This window comes from Vidua chalybeata, chromosome 8 (genome assembly GCF_026979565.1).
Source record: "Vidua chalybeata isolate OUT-0048 chromosome 8, bVidCha1 merged haplotype, whole genome shotgun sequence".
NCBI classification, from domain to species: domain Eukaryota; kingdom Metazoa; phylum Chordata; class Aves; order Passeriformes; family Viduidae; genus Vidua; species Vidua chalybeata.
Window position 1 is genome coordinate 20,988,582 of NC_071537.1, and position 24,021 is coordinate 21,012,602.

Sequence of the window (24,021 nt, forward strand, 5' to 3'; positions counted from 1 at the left end):
GACATCAGTCAGAATGCTGAGATATTCTGCATTTCTCACAAATTACTCACCCTCATTAGAAACAGGTTTTGTAACATTTAAATAGCTTCGTTACTTACTCTGTTAGACTATTACAAGTGCACAGCACATAAAAAATTACCCAGTTTTTAGGTTACTATTGATCTTCTTTATGCATCACTTAAGTTCTAAAACTATGCTAAATCCTCCATTCCTTTTAGAGTTATTTCTGCTACAGGTATATGATGTACTGCATTTTGACAGCAAATGAGACCAAGCTGTGGCAACCAGTATTGATTCAGAAGTTAAAGGAAGAGGTAAATAATTGCAAAATCTTCAGTGATTTAAAAAATTATTTCTAGAATTGATATATTTTGCAAAAATTGGTGATTTAAATGCCAAGCATAAGTAAATAGCTTTGCTTTTTTTTTTAAGGATAAATTCTACCTGAGAATGTGACGACAATTCAGCATAGAAGTCTTTCTAGAGCATTCAGTTATGAAATAAATTAATGCTAACCGTAAAGTAATAAATTTCCTCAACAAGATTCATGTGACCTATTAACATATGCTACCTAATTCAAGATTGCATTACACAGGAAAGATCTCTCTCATGCAAAAATGGGAATTAAGCATCCATCATTCCCAGGCCCTGCTGAAGAAGGGAGTCTAATGAAGCAGCTCCTACTGTTACTGCCTGGGCTGCACTCTGTGTGGCAGCCTTCCAGCATCTGCAGGAAGGTTCTTAAAGCCACAGCAATGGCAGATACTTAACGTGTGTCTCTGGGATGAACACGGTCCAGAGAACTGGTATCTTCTAGCATATGTATGAACACAGAATTGTGCACCTTAGTGCAAACACCCTTATTGGCTTGCATAAGTCAATTCTTCTAGCAGTGTCTTTCATCATGGACAGCTCCTGATTTTTTAATTCTCTGACACCAAGGCTTATTGGGCCTTTCAAAGCATGAACATAGCTGATAACTTCTTTAGATCTTTTGGAACACAGTGCAGATACATCACTCTTCGGCTACGAAACATTCAGTTCTCAAATCTCAACATCAGATGTTCAGTCTAAGAGTAGTTACAGACACTTCAAGAGCTTGGGGAGCATTTCCTGCACTCTTTGGAGTCTAGTCCTGGTCTCTTCACCACAAAACCTTTTTGTAACTTTTGTGTGTTCCCTTTCTGCTTCTGTGCCTGTCCATCTCTAAAAATAGGTTTTAAGTTGCAATATTTCTCTATTCACTGGGTAAGTATGTCCACCTTACATAAAAAGGCATATTGTATTAAATTACAAGTCCTCCGGGCTTCACCTGGCTGCCCAGCCAGTCCAGGGGAAAACCCTCGGATGACCAGTCCACGGGGAGGATGTGGCGGGAACCCGGATAGCTCCACCGTAAGGACGAGAGGGCTCCGGAGTAGCTGTATTCCTAGAGGCTTTATTGTAGGAGAGGCGCAGGAACAGGAGGAGGAGACGAGGGACACAAGCTCTCTGGAAGGGAGCCAACCCGGGAGCCCCGAGGGAAGGCAGGGCTGGGTATTAAGGGCAAAGGAGTAGGAGTGGTTAGGGTACAAAACAACCAATGGGTAATGGGTAAAGGGGGGGAGACAGAGTGGGGTGACATACAGAGAACTAATCGGGGTACAGAGGAGGAGTGGTATTCTAACAGGAGCCAATGGGGATAACAGAATAACTGAACTTTCTGGAACTGGGGTGTATGCTAAACATTGATGGACAGCTCAGCTGGGGTGGAGAGCAGCAGTTACTGGCAACCTTTTCTAGACTGTTGCTGCCTCCCAAGGGAGAGCAGGAACCCCTCCCACAGCATATCATGCAAATATATATAGAACAGATTTTCTTACTATAATGATAGAATCATAGAATATCTTGAGTTGCAAGGGACCTACAAGGATCATAAAAGTCCAACTCCTGGCCCTGCACAGAACAGCATCAACAATCACACCATGTGCCCGAAAATGTTGTCTAAGCACTTCTTGAACTTTGGCAGGTTTGGTGTTCTGACCACTGCCCTGGGGAGTTGTTCCAATCACCCTCTGGGTGAAGAACCTATCCTTAATACCAAACCCAAACCTCTCCTGACACAATTTCATACCACTGCCTTGGGTCTCATCACTGGCAGCCAGAGTGAAGAGATCAGCACCTGTCCTTCTGCTCCCCCTTGCAAGAAAGCTGCAAAATTCCACTAGAAGAAAAGGTGCTACGCAGCATGAATAGAGGATCTTGAAAAAATCTGGTTATTTACTGTCTTTTCTTTTTATTACAGCTCAGCCCTCCTCTCCCTCCACCCCCTCAATAACTTATTATAATTCTTTCTCAAATAGTCATATAATTGTAACAATTACTTTATTTCTTCTGTTGAAAATGTACATTGATAAGACCCATCATTCTTGCTGGAAAAGAAACAACTAAATTCAGGGGGTTTTGTTTGTATAAATGAAGACTCAAAACATTAACAAATCTAATATTAATAAAAGTAAAGCCAGCTTTAAAACCATTATTCAGTTTGTCCCAGGTCTTAAATCTGAATTTCCAGTTCTTTATTGTTTCTTTAAAATTATCTCTGTGGTCAATAAGGGATTTTATGAGCTCTGGTAATCGCACATAAAGATGTTACTGCAACCAGTTAGAAGACACATAAGTGAAGTAAACGGCAGGTAAGCAAACAGCCCTCAAGGAGTTAGGCAAGTGTCTATTGCTTATTTAGCAACCAGTTCAAATGTGTCCATATGCCAATGTTTGGTCTGGCACACAGTTCAAGAAGTAAAGGAATTAAATGGGAACACTGTCACCTCCCAGATCTGACGTACTGAAGTCCCTTGTAAAATAACTGGACAGACAATGTAAGAAAAAGAAGAGGGGATTCAGAGGCAGCAATTAGGATAGAGCTACACTTTGCCATAAACCTTTCAAGAATGGCTGGAAATTTTGCTCTGCTGAGGAGTTATAAAACAATGGTATGCTCTAAACATCTTATTTTGCGAGATGGGATGGGCAAACCTGGAATTCTGACCAAAATTTACAGAGAAACTCTTTAATTTATGGCTATTGTAGATAATTTTTAAGTATAGGAAGGAATCCATAACCTCTCTGGAGTGTACAGGACAAGGATGACTTTTCAAAAGTTTCATTAGGCCTTCTAAATAGCTGAAGAATGTTGGGACTCTACTTCTAAAAGAGGTATAGACCAGCACAAACTGATAGAAACCAATCACTACTTCTGTACTGTATTTCAGTATCGATTAGTCAAGACTGTCTGGGTTAGCTAAGGAAGAAAATTATTTTAGGAACAGAAATTTTAGGGACATCCTGAGCTTGTGCCATGAAGCTCACCAATACAGGATATGGCAGAATATTCACAATGCATGGGCCCAGTTCACTAAAGATCCACACTGAAGGAAAGGCTTTTCATTTTACAACAAAAAAAAGGAAAATCAGTGCATTCACAGCTTAATAAAAGGAAAGGTGGTAATTCTTTGGTTGTATTTTACTTTTTGATGCAAATTATTCCCACTGTTCCAACGAAGTGTAGATGTGTGTCTAAACAAATTTCCTACCTATAGGACATTTTCTGATTAGGTCCATAAATATTACAACTATATCAGTTGAAAAAGTATTTGAATTTTGTCATGAAACATTTCACAGCTTTATTTTAGCTGTTTTAAAGGGGTTAAAGTCTGCTAAAGAGGAAAGCAGTGCTTCAGCAAATGAATCCAATTTTCTTCCCTAACTATACAAACTGTTGCATATATTTTCTCCTCTAGCAATCTCATTTTCATTGTTTCACACTACCACCCAGAAGAGCAACTTAGCTTTGAATAATTCCTCTCATCATAATGCAGATGTCAACACCAAATGATAGAGGCACATGCTACAGCATATGCAGCAGCTCTGGATTAAAATGCAGACTCTTGTATGCAGAGCCAGTGGAGCATGTGGTTTTTATTTTTCAGCTGTTTCCATCAGATAGAAAATTCCACAGACTAGAGAGTTTTGAATAATTTAGAATGCCACTTAGAATACTTTTTAGCTAGAAAAATATATAAAGAGAGGGGGGAAATTGCTTAATTTTAGTTTGCTGTATAGATTTGATTTCTAAATAATAGTGTCTTCCTAGGGAGGAGAGACTAAGTACATAAAACATGCCAGTTCAGGAGAACATATTGATTCACTATATTAATGAGACTCCAGAGCAATTTCATCTTTGAACAAGCCCAGCAGCAGGGCTATTTCTCTGCCTCTGTGACAGGAAAGGAATAAAAACTAAGCTGTCGACTTACTTGACTTCTCAGAACTGACAAGACTCAGGTAGGTGTAGAATAAATTAGCCAGCAATTGCTGTAACAGCAATGTTGGGGAACCAAACACCATGGCAGGCAGCTGTAAGTTGCAAAGAAATGGCTAAACATGTTTATTCAAATGCACTGGTGATTTTAAGTTAAGCGTTTAAAAAATGTGAGTTTTAAAAATTCTATTACTTACGGGTAACTCTTGAGGTAAAAAGCCTGAACCCAGCAAGAGAGTAGGTTAAGGTCAGATTTCTCATGCTTTTTTTTCCATCTCCTCTGCATGTGTCTTCTTCAGCTGGAGTCAAATTCAGAAATGGTATTTATGTTGCACATCATTTTTCAAACAACTATTTTACCAAATATAAAATACATCCTGAAGAATCTCACATGAAATAAAAAATAAAATCCTCTGCAAATCCTGTTTGTCCAGATTATGCCTCAATGAATAAAACAGCAGGACTTGAAATTATTCTTCAGGGTCAAGCCCAAATATTCAGCCATTACCTCAAGATGCACTCATTCTAGAGGCAGAATCTGGCAACTTATTTTTACCCCAAAGTCCAGTTTGCTGTGAAATAGAAATATACTGCAGCAAAATCAAACTCCTGCAAAGACAATGCTCAGTCAAAAGATTCAGATATAACAAAATGCCCAAGTATGAATTTCTTATGTAGTTCATTTTTACAAATATTTGCAAGTCATAGTTTCAAGGCTAGGCTGCGGCTCTAGCAAGAAAGAGGCTGACAAGGAACTGAACTGTGGTAGCAATAGTGTTCTTTCTCTGAAGAGCCCCTCTGGGCCTTTCCTCACTTAGACCTGACAAGTCTCATTGCTCTGAGTGATGACTCACTCAACCAGACTTCAGCTTATGCATTTTCACACTTCTGTCTGCATTCCATGTATTTGCAGAGCTGGGATTCTCCTCTGGATCTCTGCTGTGCCTTGCCCATGGTGTTTCAGAAGGAGAAGACGTGGCAGCAGTGCACATTTTCCGGGCAGCTGCTTGCAGTTCTGCGCTTTCCCACAAACACATGAACCCATGACATGACCTTGAGCACACCAGATGCACAACCCTCACAATCCCTCATCAGCTGGAAACCCATGAGTCAGCCTCAATATCTATAAAAGATTCCTGCTCGGAGCATCGACCGAGTGAGCAAAGGGAATATAATTCAACAAATCTCTTCATGTGTAATTAGACAGTGCTTGCACTCAAGTGGAAACTCCCAGAAGCAAACAGCCAACTTTGCCAGATTCGTGGGGACTGGTAACAAGTCACCAACTTGACTGCAGCTTTCAGACACTGAGGGAGGAATGCCTGTGGCTCCAGCTTTGCTTCTGAGGCTGACTGAGATTGGAAGCCCTGCACATCATGAAAAGCTACATAACTCATCTCCTGTGTTTCCCAAAGCCATGACTGAATCAAAAAGCTACACCTTGTGTAGGTTCTCATCTGTATTCCCATTTTAACTAGACTCCCATTTCAAGGCATAGTGGAAGACTATTCAGTAAGAACTAATTATACTTATAAATCACATCCTTTACTGACTGTAATTACACAACTTAAGCATTAACTTTCTGCACTGGACTTTCACGCTGTACGTTACTTCATTTTGTGACACATTCCTAGCACAAACAGAAAAACAAAAAAAGCTGAAAACCAAAAACTCAGGGAAGCCACATTAATTTATGCATCCATCTGGTAAGTCCTGCTATTGTTTCTCATGTAGTACTTTGCAGATGACAATTATTTTCTATGGTTCAAACCACTTAATTATTTCATTAGCACTTATACTGATTAATTAAAATGTCATGCCAAAAAGCATGAAAGCATAAATTCTGTTAAATAGGGAATTTATTATCATCATCACAGTCTAAAATTGATGCCTTGATTGAATTTTCTGCAAGAGCTTCACTACTAATCAAAGTGAACAATATTACAATGTCATGTATTCTGTACCTGGCTGGTTGCTTGTATATTCAGAAGGAAATGAAGCTCAGTGGTGTATGAAAACAGAAAACTCACTAAAACAGGTAATTCCAACAATAAGGAAATGTGCAGGTGATGAGTCTTCATTTGGAATCTGTAAGGGCAGTCAATGCATTAAAAATGACATATTGGTTGTGAAGATAGATATTAACATAAAGACATTCTGACATTCATGGTTAGCCATAAGTAACGTTTTTTAAATTAAAAAAAAAAAACAACCAGCTAAAACATATATAAACCAAAAGGAATGAGGTATTTAGATGTAATGAGTGGTTATTCTTTTGTAGAGACGACAAGACTTTATACCAATAATCAAAGCAAGCTGTGAGTGTGAAAGCTGTCTTCACTTTCCTTCAGCAGACATTGATCTCAGTGGACTTAGGATAATGACAGCTTTGGGAAACAGCTATGATGCAAACCTACATGATGACAGGAAGGCAAATGGTGATGCCAGAAGATGATGTGCAGCTGATGTGGTATTTTTTTTTTCTATTCTCTGTATACAAAGAAGTGAAAGGGTGCTTCTGCATCCCTGACCCTGACAAAGGAAACCTTAGAGTCCTTCCTAACATAACTTTGTATAAGTGTCACCAAACTGCTAAATACTTATTATCATACTGGGAAAGATCATGGCACACCAATTAAATCAACTGTGTTTGTCACCTGGTGCTTGTGTGTCAAGTATAGAAAATAAAATTAGGTCCCCATTTTGAACCTGCAATGTTCTGTCTTCCTTCACCTCAGCATCTCTTTCATGGCCAGAGATAAGACTTGATTTAAAACAAACAGCCTAGTCAACAAGAATTCTGTACTGCAGAACAAGCTAAATAGGCTTTCTGTAAATTACCACTGGTATTTAACGATGTCTTTAATTAGAAATAATACCATTCATCCAAAGTGGAATAAGAAAAGCTATGAGAACTTGTAATGGTAATTGTTGTTTAGCTCAAAGCCCAGAGTCAAAGGATTTAAGCTTTCACTCACAAGAAAAATTGTATTCCTCATGGCTAGAGAGAAAAAGTAAAATAATGACTCAGGTGTTTCCTTAAACAACACAAAGAAATAAGTTAAAATGACCCATGGATCACACAAAAGAAGCCCATGATTTTACAGGATGGTGAGGAAGGGGAGAGGAGGGATTTGCACACAATATTACCATATTTGAATCCTGTATAACTGTATTTGTGATGTGGTGTATGTTAAAGATCATCCACAGGGAAGCCTAAGCAAATAGAAGACAAATATGAGTGGCTCAGATTTCTAACGCTTGCATTTCACTTTCACATGCTGACCAAAATAAAAAAACCACAGAACTAGACCAGCATATTTAATTCTGCCTTGCAGAATCTTTCAACTTCCCAAAATTAGTGTTATTTTTCCTCTGCAATGAAAGCAGGAAAATAATTTCCATACTTTTGTAACAACACAAGAATTCAGGACAATCTAAATTCCTGCTCTAATATTTGAATATAGATTATGAATATTTACTGTGAATTTTCATCCTACACAATTCTAAATATGGTAGAGCATGGTTTTAAATGGGCTTTTTCACACACCATGTCTGTAGCCCTACTTTTCAAGCTGGAGCCAACCAGTAGGCTATAATTCAATCTTTAAATATCCCCTGCCTATTTCTAAGAATTTTCACATTAACCAGTAATTGTACTGAAGAACTAATTTCCACAAACTAGGTCTACATATTACCCAGCCATACTACCACTGTCTTCAAAGAATATTTTTTCTGTAGAAACAAGTTTTAAGTCTTAGAAGAAAAGCTTATTTTCTAGGCTTGTAGGTAGCAAGGAGGATGTAGTAGACTTCCACATCAGCGATTTCTTCTTCATTGAAAAACCAGCTTGGAAGGACTCAATACCTAATCACCAGAATCTACCAGGACAACATATGAAAATATGAAAGAATAATGTATTTTCTTTCCTCTTTTTGGCTAGGCAGCATTTCACTTGACTGACACTCTATTCAGAATGACCAGGCTGAACAGAAAGCTGAGAATTTTAGCCAGCGTGAAGACACACACACGCATACAACTGCACTGCTTCCAGCAGCCAAGCTAAATTGCCCAGGTTTAGCAGGGCACCTCCATACATCAAGGCACAGGTTTTGGTGTGCATTAAATAAGTACCAGTTTAGAGAGAAAAAAACCATTTAGACAAATCTTCCTCTTACAACAACATCACTTGCTCATGAGAGTGGCTGAAATAGCCTTTTCAGTTGAATGGGGCAGGATTAATGTCTTTGGTGGTTTTGGGCACACAGTCAAAGTATTCTAAAAATGTAACAAACATGAAAGGTTACCTTGAAAGCAAACAGCAGCAGCCAGTCCGCTACTAAGACAAAAAAGTACATCCATTAAGGATCTGTAATATCTTATTTGGGAAAGCTGGTAAGTGTCAAATCAATGACGATATAATTTTAGATCATTGAGTAAGAATGCAGCAAAAATATTCTAGTCATTTTTGGAAAAAAACAGGCAAATTCTTAGAACTAGAAAAAAGGACTGTTTCCTGTTTTATACCAAGATGCCAATTTTTGAGTAATTTATATACAGCATCAGATCACAGAGAATTTCACAATTCTAAAATGAAAATGAAGTAGAAGCTGAAAACATAGAAATTAAATGCAACTGCATCTCACAGCATGAAAGTAATGTACATGAGGGGTCTTTCCCTGTTCATGGCCCTGCAGAAGAAAGCAAGAATACTCGGCATCATTAGCCTCCAAAAACTTCTCTGAGAGATGAGAACCCAAATGGATTCCACAGAACCATCATCTGTCTGTGCTCTATTCTTCCAGCCACAAAACTTGCCAAGGTAAAACAGATCAAGTCCTCTGGCACAACTGCAACAAGTGAGGAATAGATTCTTTGTGATTTCCTGACCTCAGCCAAGATTTTCCCCTCATCAGATGGCACAGTTTTAGGGTTACTCTGACCAGCATTATGTGAGAAAGCCCCAGATGGTTTTTACAGCTTTCACAAAAGCACTTTGCCTTATCCTGGCACAGCCATTGTGCCAGTATCTGAGAAAGTTGTGATGTAAAGCTGACTGTTGTTTTTGCAGCAATAACATTTACCAATATTTACTCAAGGAAGAGGAGTGGCAGATGGTTATAAATGAGTCATTGGTAAATAATGCAAGAACATTTTTAGCTCACCCTGAAGTAATCCCTTGGGATTGCTGAAGATCCCTAGGAGAGAGACAACATCATGGATATAGATTAAGAAGAGTCTTAGCAAATTCAGAGGTAGAATTTGATTTGGAGTAAATTTTATACTGCTTCTTTGTCTCATTGTCATCTATGTTTCCAAATAATTTTTATTAACTACATTTGCAAATGTTTGTTGTCCTTGAAATCAGTGTTCCTGAAAGCTCAAATTAGGCTCCATAGTATCATTACTTCATAAATAATTTTCTACGCGTAAGTGAATGTAATGATTTTTTCCCTCCCTAAATTAGACATTGCAACACATGCACACTCAAAATCAGACATAATAGCAGCTGAATCACTGAGATGGACAAGTAAATTTGTCAATGTGGTGTGACTCAAACTTTAAATAAGAAAATTCTTATAGGGGTAGTATTCTTTTCTATTGAAGTGCATTAATTTTCTGTCCTCCATTGGCATGGTGTAGCTATTGCTCATGGATTCAGGCTTAAGGCAGCATAAGCAAAAATTCAGAAAATCAAAAATAAATCCACATGAGTCAACAGTTAGGGAGGGGATTTTATTGGGAGCCTCCATTCATTATGACAGAAAGATTTCAAAAGGAAGGCAACTGAAGGCAAGGCTAGACAAAATGTCAATTATGATTCCTTTTTAGAAACACAGTATATCTCATGAACATGCCTTCATTCCACTTCCTTCAGCAGACTGACATATATTACCCTTGACTTTAAGCCCCAGCCACAAGGGGCTCAGCTGTGTGCTGCACTTCTGTAAATTCCCATACACCCAGAACCACAGCAATCACCCAGCCACCATATGGCTTAGTCACTTCCTTACAAGCCTGTGCCTTATCAACAGGATAGATCCACAGAACAGAAGCATTTGCAGCAATTTTCAGAACCAACAGAAAACCAAGTTTATCTGATTGGTCATTGAAGGAGGCAGTAAAGTTTTTCAAAAGGAAGGCAACATTCCTTCCTTCATGCACAGAATTTCTACTCCTCACTTGTGCTTCAGTCAGGAGAGCTTTAGATATGAAATTTGGTGCAGCTGCTGCCTAGCAGCATGTACACAAGGCAGCAAAAAAAGGGGTTCTGCTGGTGCCTAGAAAGCCCCAGCTCAGCATAAAGTCATTGTAAACTTAGCTAGATGAGCTAGCATTGCTCATCAGTCATCCAGAATTAGCACTGCACTGCTGAGTGGCTGAAAAACACAATGGCCCATTACCAGACAATATATCAAATCAGAGCTGACAAATAGAACTCTGAATTTTTCCTACAACCAGACTTGAAACATTATATTCTACAGTTCATAAGGTGCATCAGTACTATAAGAGCACCCAACAACTAAAGAGCTATATCAACTCTATTCTTTTTGCCAGGACTAACACCTCACACAGCAAGAAATCTTTAGCCATTAGTGAGCAACAAAAATCACAAAGAAAAACAATAAACTGCAGCTCTGTTTCACTGCTAGTTGTTTTGTTTTCCTTTTTTTTTTTTTTTTGTTACCTTTACTGATCCTATCCATGCACTTTAATCTGACATCTGTGTACAGGCACATCTCTCACATCTCTCATGTGCAAGTGCCACACACACTGATTTGTCTGATGCTTGCCTTCCTGTATGAAATGCAAGTAGAGCACCTTCTACAAGCACCAAGCCTCTAATCAGACAATAATCACATCACAACTTGATTCGGAGGATCTGGAAGGCAATGCCACTTCTTAAGAGTTATTGTGCTGTCTCATCAATGTGAAAAACAGTATCTCCTAGTAAAGAAAAAATGTATTTCCCAAACAATGAACATTATTTTGAAATTTTTCTGCATACAATGTCCAAGCACACTCAGATTTCTCCACTCAGAACCATTCTCCCTATTGGTAATTGTATCTTTCTCCAGATAACTAGGAAATTACAGCTTACTGGGTGCTAAGCAAATTACTGTACAGATAGGGCTCTGGCTGGAGAGACAGAAATAGTGATGTATTTGCTTTAGAGTTGCCTAGCACTTGCCATTGACCACCATGACATGCTGATTAGTGTACAATAAAATTTATCAGCCAGATGTTCCAGGCTGGAATTCTGTGCCTTGTAATGTGTGCTCTAAAAATGCTGTATTTCACTGCTATTGTTACCTGCTAGACAATAGTTTGAAATTTTAAAGTGCAGAAAATACCTAAATCATCAAGAGCAAGCAAAAACATTACCATTAATTTTAAAATATGTATATTTAAACATGCATTCCTATTCCTACAGAGCAAAATGTAGTCAGGTAGGTTGCTAAAAACTGCTAGATACAGATCACAAGGCCACATGCATGTGTTACATCCTGTTGAGACTGCAGCAGATGCTCTTTGCAAAGTGCCCCTGACAGCCCAGCAGCATTACCAGTACAATTTGCAAAGGTGTTGTGTTATAAAAAGCTACAATTTATGGCAACCAAGTGCAACAGAATAATGCCAGTTCCCCATCACCACAGTAAACCCACCTAATTTCAGCAGTGCTCATCACAATAAAGATTCCAAATACGACTTTGAATAGAAATGTAAGAAATTTTGGCTGGTCTGTGTCCTGCCTATTCTCCTTTTATTTCTCTTCAGTTGGTTGTGAGATGGAAACAAGAAGCAGTGCTGTGGCCTGCATCAGTAACTAACACAAGAGTTGCACTTCTGATGCAAATAGCAAAATGAAACACTATGCAAAGAGAAATTACACTAGTGAAAAAGGTTAGGAAAATAATACAGTCAGGGTTCTATAAAGAACATTATAGTTCAAGAAAAAACAAATTAATAATAAAAAAAAGAATGTTATATTCTGTTACAGTGTGGTCACTAGGAACAACATGTGAGATGCAAAAGTGAGAAAGACCAATAAATCAAACCTTTTGCTTTGTTACAATTGATTTCTAAAGCTTTTTTTCTTGCTCTGGCACAATAGACCGGCTCTTAATTTAAAGTTTATAAGCTAAGTATGTATTTCAAAGCTGTCCATCACTATGGCATTTGGTTGGCTTTTGAGAAATACATCATTAAAGCAAAATCATCGCTCTGGCCACTGCCTTCCTGGTGTGTTCAAAACTATCCCAGTCATCAGCAGAGAACATCCAAGGCCTAAATCAGCAGAAAGATTCTCTTTATGAGGGAAAAAGAGACACCTGAACAGACTGTACATCTATCACACAGCCAACACCTTGCTATCTGGAGCCTGTTGTCTTCAGGGCAGAGGAAAGTTAATGGAAGACAAAACATTTACAATAACAATTAATAAATCAGAACTAGTCATAATTAAATGGCTGACACTTTGATAGATCTGAAATTTGATACACTACAAATATACTTTGATAGTGTAGCTAAAACATGGAAGAGTTTTAGTTCTAAAATTTTAGCAGTGGGAAAATGCAAGACACATTCCTGCCTGGGCCTGATGACTACTGAAAATTAACATGTATGGTAATTCAGTTGAAACATTACTACTGGAGTGGGGGAAAAAGAGTTCCAGAAAAGCCTTTCCTTCACTAGAAAAGACAGAACACTCCAGTGTAGCATTGAGCAAATGAACCACTACTTCCATGCCATCCTTCCCCTGGCTGCATTGTTTTCTAGGAATTACAAAGATTTAAAAAAAGAAAAAGGAACCTGAACAACTAAAACCAAGTTTGTGTTTGGTTACTATTTAAAATGCCAGTATGTCTAGATTCATTCAGATGGCCTCAAACTTAATGTAGTGGTTCTGGTTTCTGTAATTCATGTTTACAAAACATGAACATTTCCCAGTTGTATTACAACTTTTCCTAGGCAGGGTTACACCAAAAATCCTTTGATTCTTGACTCTGAAACTGCACCATAATAAAGCATCTCATTGGTTGTCCACAAAACCATGTTTTCAGAGTTTTGCACTAAGTAGAGTCTGGAATAAAGTAAACAAGATATGAAAAATATTTCTGTGCATTCATGGGCTTGGGTCAGGAGAGTAAACAACGGAACTTGTAGATCTTTGCAATGTGAGCTGGAGACTGCTGTGCTGGACACCAGGAGTGAGGTGTTCATCAGCACTCTCTAATGCTGATGTAGAGGGTTTGCTTGATGCCCCAGTGTAGGCGTTCAGAGCATTTCAGAGACTTCCCCAGAGTTCAGTCTTCGATTTGAGACACTGAAAGAATTACCCTCTCCTTTCCTTGGAGTAAGTTACCTATGCAATGTACCTCAACATTTTTCCATTTCTCTCCATGCCTTGTTCTAAGAAATAGCCTGTTTTTCTACACAGGATAAGCATCATGCCTGCTCTGCCATAATGATTGACTGAAGGCAAGATGAAGAACTGGCATGGGCAGGGTATCCCTAATCAGCTCAAACCTTCTGCCTCTTGCTTCCAAGCCACCAGCTCTTCTATTTCTGTACAAGTGTCATGACCTCTGATGGCATAACGTAGCTGTGCTGCCTTGCTTGGGTGTCCAGATGCTTCATATTTGTGGTCTGTCTGTTATACTGGCTAACAGCCCATTTCCTCATGTAGCTTAGGGTGACCTGATGAAAATGCAAGTATTTGGGGATATATGCAGTTGCACTGTATGCCCACATTAGCATGTGCACTACTGTGACATCTCAAATTTTAAAAAACATTGTATTTTGCTTGAATAGTATATTTCATAAGCTTGCCAGTATAAACAGTGATGTTTGATAGGTACTTCTCATTTGCAAAATGAAATATGTAATACTGCATTTAGAATTAAATAGATAATAATAACTAAAAGCAATAAAAAGCTCAAACTCTGTAATGAGTATTATTGACACTCAGCAACAGCATGGAAGTTTAAAAAGCAATATTATTCATACAACATCATTGCAGAGGCATTAAACACACTAGAAATGGAAGAAGAGATGGGTACTATATTTTGCCACAACCAATCACAAGAAGTGGAGAAAAACACTTACAAACATCTTTGTTTAGAACTTAAAGCATCCTTCAAGTACTACGACCACAGAAGTCTCTACTAGCCCATGTGTGCTACAGAAGGTTACTCTTCAGCAGCAAAGACTGGACTTATTTTCCTCTGCTATTACAGTGGGCATCCAAACCCACCCAGCCCCGGAGCACCTTGTGTACAATGTTCTCTCTTTTACAGAAAATGGATTTTTGTGTCTGCTTTAGTCATGACACATAGAAAAGGACAAATAAATTTCTGCTTGGGAGTTCCTGATAAAAACTGCCTGCCTTCATATGACACTGTACTTGCACAGTAGTCACCTGCTTTTAGGACAGGCCAGAATTACTGTGCATGCATAGCTGTTTCACTGAACGTTTTCCAGAATGCCTGTGACAGCATGCCCAGGGTTTCTGGAATTGCAAACCTAAATCAGAGCTGCCTGGGCACTTACAGCAGTATTCACCTCAGGAATTTCATATATATTTGCATTTTGCTTACTTGGAAAAAGCAAAATAGGACAGAGTTGTTATATTTTTAATTGTATGTTAGTTTCAGGCAAAAACAGAATTACCATTTTTATCTATATATTTCATCCACATACCAAGAAGTTCAGTACACAGTCAGACCCATTACATACAGGTGATACTATTTTCAGTGCTGAAATATTTATTTACATGTAGACCTGCTTGCTTACATTACTTTAAAATCAGCTGGAAAAAAAAGTGCAAACTAACAGAATATAGAGAAAAGTATAAGTAAAAGAAAACAAAGAGAGACATTCAAGAAACTTCTCCAGGGCACATAGCAAGACAGTGTCAATGCTGGAGTCCTAAGACTCAGCATTTCTTTTATTTGGAGCTCCCAGCTTAAGGAGAATATGCTTTTAACTCTCAGCTCAAAAAATTGTAGACTCAATTCAAAATAATTTATATAACCCTCTACCTGTTATCAGGTTTTCCACTGTACAAGTTGTTCAAAGCTTTGGAATAACCTAGCTGTCCTAGCAGTGATTCATAAAAGCAACAAGAAAAATCATAAATAGTAACAATTATGGTTGATATCATTTGGCACTGATGCCAGGAGGAGGCTGCCTGCCAAGGGGAACATTCCTTGCAAGTTACTCCTACAATGTGCTGGCAGGCAGCAGTGCGTGGAATCAATCCGATGTTCTGCTTAGTCGGGCTGCCCCCAGGGCACCAGCGACACAGGGCAACACAGGGGTGTTCCAGGGAGCCCCTCAGGGTGCATGGAAATGAGGGCAATCCTTCTTTTTCTGGACAAGGGAGGCTTTGCGATAAGTGGAAGCATTTTCTCAAAGTTTGTGGAGTAAGACACAGGAAGAAAAAAAATCACACTAGAGAGGTCTGGCTCTGCTTCTCAGGAATTTGTCTGCATCTGTTAGCAAACCTTAAACTGAACTATTTTCTTTAATTCAAAATACTGTGTTTCACAAAGAAGAAAGTGCCAGGTTTTTAGCATCCATCTCCATGACAGAGCAACACAACAGCAAGCACAGAGGATTGTTTCAGGATTTAAAGGATATTGTAGCCTTTGGACCTGTATGCATCATTGTGTACTGCAGGAGGAGGAGCAGTTGTCAGCCAAGGGATTTAAAACTAAAGCAAGTCCATGTTCAGTGAAGTTCTTTCTGGAATCCAAAAGGTTAAGGGTAATTCCTTTGAACCCTTGTCTTCCACCACAGAAAAATGCAGACCTACTGTGTTGAAGGCTGAACCACCTCTCTATTTTTTATATTTCCTAATAAATTTTTAATATCTGGTAAGGCATAGGAATGTGTTTACCTAGTAATTTAGAAGCAGAGACAGAAGTAGATGCTACTACCATGCCACCTTACCAGAGTACAGCACCTATATGAGTGCTTCAAAACACTGTATGAAGTTCAGAAAAAAATTAAGTATCTTGCATCTCCCACTGTTCATGGTAGCTATGAGGAAGCAAGCACAGAGTACCTTATGCTGACAAGTTCAGGCATTTTCAGATTCTCTCAGATACCATTTCCAGAATAATTGATTACTTTTAGCTCTCCATGACTTTAAAAGAGTATTCTAAGAGCAATTTCCATGAGTAGCTGAAAGTTGTAATCTGTTCAGTAAAAGATGGCAACTTCTGCTGTTGAGAACTTAATGAAATCATATATTATGTTCTGTGATGCTCTTGATTTTAACCAAAACCAAGAAAAACAAAGGAAGAAAAGAATCCCTTTCATGTCCCTATCTTTCTATCTTAAAATTCAGCTGAGATAATCATCACCATCTTGATTCAGCAAGCTTTAAGATAAAGATGTGGATACTTGTCAGAACATCTTTAGTATCACTGAAACTCTGTAGAACTTCCCAGATTTAATAACCGTACTTACCCTTTCTTTATTTATACTTTTTAGGCTATTGAAATCATAAAAAGTCTTGGTTTCAAGCTGAAACAAAATAAGAACTGAAAATAGAAGAAAAAGCTAATCATAAACAGAGAAGTAATTTTTGAGAAGTTTAGACACTTAGAGCTTGAAGTAGCTTGGTTCAGGGAACTCTCACTTTTCTGCAGTGTGATAGTACAGAAACAGTGACCACTTTGACTGCCCAGGTCTGGAAGGAAGACTGAAGTGCCAAAGTCTGCTGAACATCTGAGAGCCCATGGCACAAAACTTTCTTCTACCATCTCAAAGCCTGTTTATATGAAGCACTGAGTATTCTGAAGTCAGACACCTTATTCCTTTTCATTGCTATTGTCCACTATTCCAGTCTCTAGTTATGTAACCTTGACAACCATTAAATCACTCATCCTTTTTTGAAAGGACATTCTGCAAGTCCACATTTTATAGGCAGAGATATTTTTAAGCAAGACATTAGATAACCTGAATCCATGCTTCATGTCTTTTCCTAGAAAAGATTATTTTAATATATGCAACCAATATTCTTTAGTTATTAAGCACATCTATACCTGAAAAAAAAAATACTATTGTATGCTGGCTGATGTTGCAAAAATATTTGCTTTAAAAAATTTCTTTGCAGTTATCAGTACCATTTTAAATGCAGGAAGAGCCTTGAAATACTTTTTTAAGCCCTAAAAACAGAATATTGCAAGTGTCTGGATAGAGAGGTAACCCTCTTAAGCCTAAAAAGACAAGGATTTAAAAAGACTGAATAGCTCAAAGGATTAGCAATGAAAGACAGACACTTTGACATATGAACTTGTCTGGGTTCATCCAAATACAACAGTAACTGAGGTAATCAAGTTAAAAGAATGTTTGGTGGTTCACTGGAAGCAAGTCTGTGGCTCACAGCCCAGTTTCTAAAGAAAAGATACTCATCAAAAACATGCCTCTATTTGGCATTCTGGCAAACTGGGTGTTTCAGAAAAAGACAAAGAAATGAAAATACACAAAGCAGTTCTCTTATAGTAAGACATATTAGTGGCCTAGCTAAAGCATGTGGGGGGCCACAACCTCCCTTTTTTCAATTGTGGATATGCAATGCAATCCATAATCCAATAAAAGCAGATTTTTATAGTATTACTAAGGCAGATTTTTCTAAAAACTTGTGATGAATTCAGTAAGTGTGAGGGAGAGTTCATGTGATTCACCATTGAATTCTTAATTTCTAAACCTAAACTCTGTTTATACCACAGTGGGACTTACCATTTTACATTGCTGCTATGGGCTTTCTTTTCTACAGTCCTTTCCCACAGAGCTGGACCTGAGCAAAGCTGGACTGCTTTCTCTCAGAAGCACAATGGGAATGCATTATGCTTTTATAAGACACTGCTATCCCACATTCACAGGGGACACTGGTGAGCCTCATGTACTTCAGCAGACAGTGTTGTCAAAGGCACTGAAGTCACTGTGATGAGTCTTGACCAGAGCTGCCAAGCCAGGGGGAGAATGCAGGTCACTGCCCATCCACGTGGGCTGAGGCAGGGGGAATTCCACAAGTGATCAAGTCTCTTCTTCCTCAGCTAAGCAACCATCAAACAAGGTATTTGCACTCAGTAACCAGCTCAAATTTCTTCATAAAGTTCCTCAGTTTCATGGGCATGTGTTTCATCAAGTGCTAAAAACAAAGCTAGATACTGGGAAAAAAACCAAAATATTCTGAGAAGCTACAAATGAATAATCTTTCCTCAAGCAAAAAATGAATGGAGGGAGAAAAATACCTTTTTTTTAGGTGACTTCTTATATATAAGCATATGAAATTCTAGAAATGTTTACATGGCTGTAAACTTACTGTGTTCAGTAACCTCAAAAAGATAAGCTACATTTTCATGAAAAATACTTTTGTACACTGATTTTCATCAAAGCACCTATGGACTTGATATTGGGTACTCTCTATTCATAAGCCAGTTCTCAAAGTGATCAAATTAATTCTGTGCCTAGAAATCAAATCATGTCCTCATGTAGGTGTTATGAATGCACAAATGCATACACATTATCAGATTGTTTGCCTCTTCTGCTTTAAAAATGGGGAGGGACATGGCACTCCAGAGCATTCCAGCTATAAATGCTTTCTGTATATCATTGCATGGTACACTTGCACTCACCAAACTCAGGCTGCTGGTAAAAATAACCCTCTCTTGAAGAGCAGACATTAAGTTATCTACTAGGGCTTCCACCTGTTAACATTTTTCAGAGAGGGGCCCTGTCTGGAAATAACTTTGTATTTCATGATGAACTCTATGTGCTTTACTGAACAGAACCAAGATGTGACTCATTGCTCTGAGCTGTGTAAATGCTAAACCTGTTTCAGCCATCGAGGCTCAGATTTGTCTGAAAATAGACAGACATCAGAGGTGGAGCAGAAAAGAGACAATAAAAATCTGGACTCTGGGTTTTGATTTTACCTGTAAGAAGTGTTGGTGCTCTCTGGGTAATCTCAAGAAATATGCCACTATAAGGAAGACATCACAGAGTAGAAACAGCAGGCTCTACTTTCTAGAAGATAAGAAAATGTCTGTATAGGTCTCTGTTTAAGCCATCCTTCTCCCTCCTGCTGGTCACAAGATCATATCAGTGAGCACTAGGACAGTCACATTTGCTGATGACTCTATTTTAAAGTGAAATAACACATTTTATATTTGCATGAGGTTTATATATATGTGTATATATATATATATATATATATATATATAAAATTCTCAAATTTCTTCAGTGTTACGTCATGAGATTCTAGAATTCCTTGAGTCAAACTTATCTGAATTTAAACATTATTTGGCTACAGGGGTCATAAAATCATGGCACTTGATACATCAGAAAAAATACTAACAATAGTAATTCTATTTAATGTAGAGATTGTCAGTACCATTGAAAGATAAGACAAAGTAATTGTAATATTTTGGATAACTGTGCACACTAGTATTGGTTCTGCAAGAATCAAAAAAAAGGTGCAGTGCAGATAAAGATCACATTATGAGGTCTTGCTCCTACCCTGATAATACTGAAAATAAGTTAAATGTATGTATACAGAAAAAGACCCACAGCAGTACATAACCATCCATTTATGAGATCTGCTATGAAAATGGTTTGGGTTTGCCATAAAAGATTTCCTATCAAGGAAGATACAGTAGAGCTGGAGAGTGGGAAGAAAGATTTATTTACCTCAGGAATGTGGCAGCTCAGGAAAATATCCTATCAGTGTACAACGGCAAGAATCAAGAAAATTACTAGAGACAGCATAGTTTAGCTGTATCCAGTGAGGAAGACAGAAAACTGGTGGAGGGCAGTTTTGACTATTAACAATTCAGAAGCTGCACCATGAGGAAGTGGAGAGTGCACCAATACACAGGTTTAACCCTACTCCTCACATCCACACTGTTCCCCACAGTTCTGGGCAGTGTGACCTCCGCAGCACTTCCTCAGCCTGATGCCCAGCAAGGGTGGAGCAGATCCCTCACTCACACAGAGCTGCTACAAGCTCTCAGCACCGTCTCAGACCCGTGGCCTACTGAGGGGTTGTGTGGTGCCGAGCCTTGTGCGTTAGAGTCAGTTCCTGAGTGGTCTCTAAGGGCCCTGATCTCTGTACCATCCAATAAATACTTTTCTAGGAATTTTAACAGATGCCCCATTTTCCCACCTTCAATTTTCTCCCCCAAAGTAAGAAATAACCTGCAACCACAGTGACACAGCAGCTGCAGCTGATAGGCAACAATTCACTTTCCACAGGAGAGACGCCTGAGCTCCAGACTATAACAGTCTGGCAAAGGTACTGGCAGCAAGACAGCATTGCTTTCCAAAAGGAACTACAGGCTATTCTGTCTCTTCTATTTGATGGGCATTCCTGACCCTGAACTAGTCTGTAACATTGCAGAGAAAAAATACAGCAATTAAAACTTCAAAAATAACTCAGTTCTGATATATGTACTTTTTCACATGGGCAGAGCATGTCAGCATGGTGAAATTATTTTAATAGATTTTAGTCTGAAAGAGATACAAGTATCATATTTCTGTCAAAAGAAAAAGAAAACTGGAAAAACCCAAAATTTAAAAATCCCTAGCAGCTATTGCCTCAAGGCTTTTTTCAGGGACAGGATAGACCATTTGTGCATTGGCCAGTTACACACCCAGTAATAATCGAGTGAAACAGGGCAAGGAGAAGGAATTCTTCTCCAAGCAGCTGTCACACTGAAGAATTTTCTTCTTGTATGACTTACACTGACAGAACAACTGAAACCAAGGTCTTTTCAAATAAACAATGCAAAAAGCCTGACTCAAGGAACTCTGAATCTGCATTTGGTTTCCCACAGAAAAACAGTATCTTTATACTTCCGGTCTGCATGTCTTATTTTAGACCACAGAAAGTATTTTCACAGATCACTTAGTGGAATGAAAAGCAGCGATTTGATGCTACAGGATCCCAAATCTTTTTTTCCACTAAAACAAAAAACATCAGATGGTAAAAAACTTGTGGGTTTAGTTGCTGTAAAATTGGATTTGATTTGTTTTTTTAGCAATCTTCAACCTTATTATTTTTTAATCCTTCTCCTATTTTGTGTATGACAGCAAGTGTGGATGTACAGATTTCAGAAATACAGAACATTTCTGACAACTGTATTAAGCTGTTATCACAGCTGGTGTTGACAAGGAGAAAGCTTGCAATAAGCAAGCACTATCCTTGCAAGAAATCTGGATGAAATATTTGCTGAGTTGCCTACACATGTTGCTAGAATCAATCATTGTTCAAAAGATTGTGGTAATCAGTGTCCCACAAAATTTAAAATCCAACAGTCTCCTAATTGTTGATGCTCTATTTCAGATAGCTTCAAGCCAAAGCCTGGGTTAAGTTTGTATTTGAATCCACTACAGCCACTGTCCCAAGCAAAAGACACCTGGTTCTTTCTATACTAAGAGTTTCATTACTTCTGAAAGTGCCAGCTAAAACCCAAACACATCTGCTTGGATTGTGTGCATGTGTGTATGTTTTGGAGGAGGTGTGGGGGTTTGGTTGGTTGGTTTGGTTTGTTTTTTAAGGACTATTCCTAACCAGACTTACGTAGACTAGTGAGAAAAGTTGGAATCTCCTGCTTTTATTCCTATTGTACCTGTACATCATATGCCACTCTGAGAATGTGCTCTTTATTCTGGCTCCTGATTGAACATCAAGGTTGCAAACAGACAGTCTTTACAAAGGTTCTCACATTGCCTCTTTCCAAATCTGAGTTCCTAACTGCAAGGAATTAATGAACAGGAAGAAAACTTTTCTTGGCTTTCACTCTCCAATCAAAATATGTAGGAGCAGCTGTCAAAAATAGCATTTTATTTATAAGCAGATAAGATGTGAGGTAGATACCAATGTGCAAAGAGCATTTGAAAGCCACTTCATAATTCCTTCTGAGACTTAAACTGCACTATAAAACAGTCCTTTAAAAAGTATGAACTCTCTTCAACCATCAAATGGCCTGACACTCCAAAGTAATATTTCCAAAAGCCATCATAAAGATGATTGATATATTCTATACAGGTTTAGCTATTTAGCCACCACACAGCTTTAAGCTGGAGAAGGTAATACAGCTTCCCTGACAGTACTTGTTGCCAAAGCACTGTAGGACCTTGACGGCCCCAAGGAAAACCAGGAACTTCTGCAGAAGTAGAGTTCATGTTTATGAACTGCAGCATTCTGCACTGAAAAGCTCATTTCCCAAGCTGTAATAAGGTATGTTTTAGGAGTCATCATCTGGGAGATTATTAAGTCTCAGAAGGTACCAGAGTACCAGTAACTTTCTTTGCAATAGATTTATAGACATTATCCACAGTACAAAAATATTTGACATTAAATAGAAGAAAATTCTGAATCCCTTTCTATGCTGCTGCTGGCCACTAATAAAGATAAACCCAATGCAAAGTAAATACAGTAATGAACTACCACATTTAATGGGGACAACAGAAAGTAAGTTGGATCCTGAAAAGTAATGTAGTATTGTAATTAAGAGTAGTGTTTTAATTAAGGATTATGACTTGAACTACTATCTGAGGTTTTAGAATTAGAGTGCCCCATTCCTGAGCTTTTCTCCCCAAATGAGATACAGGAATTAGGCATATTAATTTAAGAGTTTTTATGACATTAAATAATTAGAAAACTCAAAAACTAGTGTTCAGTTAGTAGCAATACAAATGCTAAGACAAAAACTGTAATTGTAGTCAGAAAAACTTAATGTTAAATTAGCTGAGATTAGAAAATTACCTAAACTGATGAAATGAAAGCAGATTTTTTCATCAGATAATAAGGAGACAAAATTGTGCCTCTCAAAACAAAAGCCTGACAACAACACTCCAGGCATTAAACAAAAACCACTACTGAGTGTCTGAAGACAATGCAGTCACAGGGGAATTTCTTTTAAGCTTATCTAGCTGACCACGGGAGTTTGTGGGTGTGAAGAGTTCTCTGCATTAGTATTCAGTTTTAATGCTTCTTTTGCACCACCTTTGTCAGGTCCAAGACAAAGCTACAGCCTAAGCAATACAGATGTGGGTGATGAATTTGTTTCAGACTGTGAGCTATTAACAAGTAGATTAGTCAATGGACTAAATGGGAGCGATGATACACAGGGTGTGAAGGGAGCCTGTCACTGAGTCTCCAGAAAGAGTTATGAACTGTACTTCTGAAGAGATTAAGGGTGATCTGTTTTTAAAAGGGATTTTGAAATAGCTTTTATCCACATGAATTATTTTTACTTCTTTTTAAAATCTTTACTTCATATAAATACTTTGAACTGAGAACTCTTGAGAATTCACAATTAATTTCACACCCTGGGGTGTTGCTCTTCAAAAACTTGACTTTGACACAGCTCACATTTTTGCAACACTGCAGATAATTTGAAATCTAGGGCATTGTTTGGTCTGTAAGCCACAGTTACAGTTTCTGGTGTCCCTGCACAAGGTAAACTCACAAGAAACAAGGACAAAAAATAGTGTGAGCAGACATGACTCCAGGATCAAGAAAAGCACCTGTTTGCTTTCTCTCTTACAGAACTGGAAGTTGTACTGTTTCCTCTACCTCGGTGTCTGCAGGCCAAATTCCAAACAAAGGCAAGGCCTTTGTGTCTTTACAGATGACAATACATAAATAAAATATATGTTTACACCACCTTATTGACTGTTTTCATAGTAACGCT

At 38.3% G+C, this 24,021-nt stretch overlaps 1 long non-coding RNA gene across 3 annotated transcripts in view; it reads right to left on the minus strand.

The window, feature by feature from the left end:
• LOC128791853 (uncharacterized) overlaps nucleotides 1-24,021 on the minus strand; it is a 56,148-nt gene that overhangs the window by 15,686 nt on the left and 16,441 nt on the right. The window contains exons 1-4 of one of the 3 annotated variants that reach the window (XR_008432187.1): nucleotides 19,258-19,346; nucleotides 18,059-18,489; nucleotides 6,268-6,391; nucleotides 4,501-4,602 (exon numbers count right to left, since the gene is read on the minus strand). This is a non-coding gene — a long non-coding RNA (uncharacterized LOC128791853). Of the gene's footprint in view, nucleotides 1-4,321; nucleotides 4,399-4,500; nucleotides 4,603-6,267; nucleotides 6,392-18,058; nucleotides 18,490-19,257; nucleotides 19,347-24,021 lie in introns of those variants that run through there. The other 2 variants (XR_008432186.1, XR_008432185.1) reach the window with 2 other exon arrangements.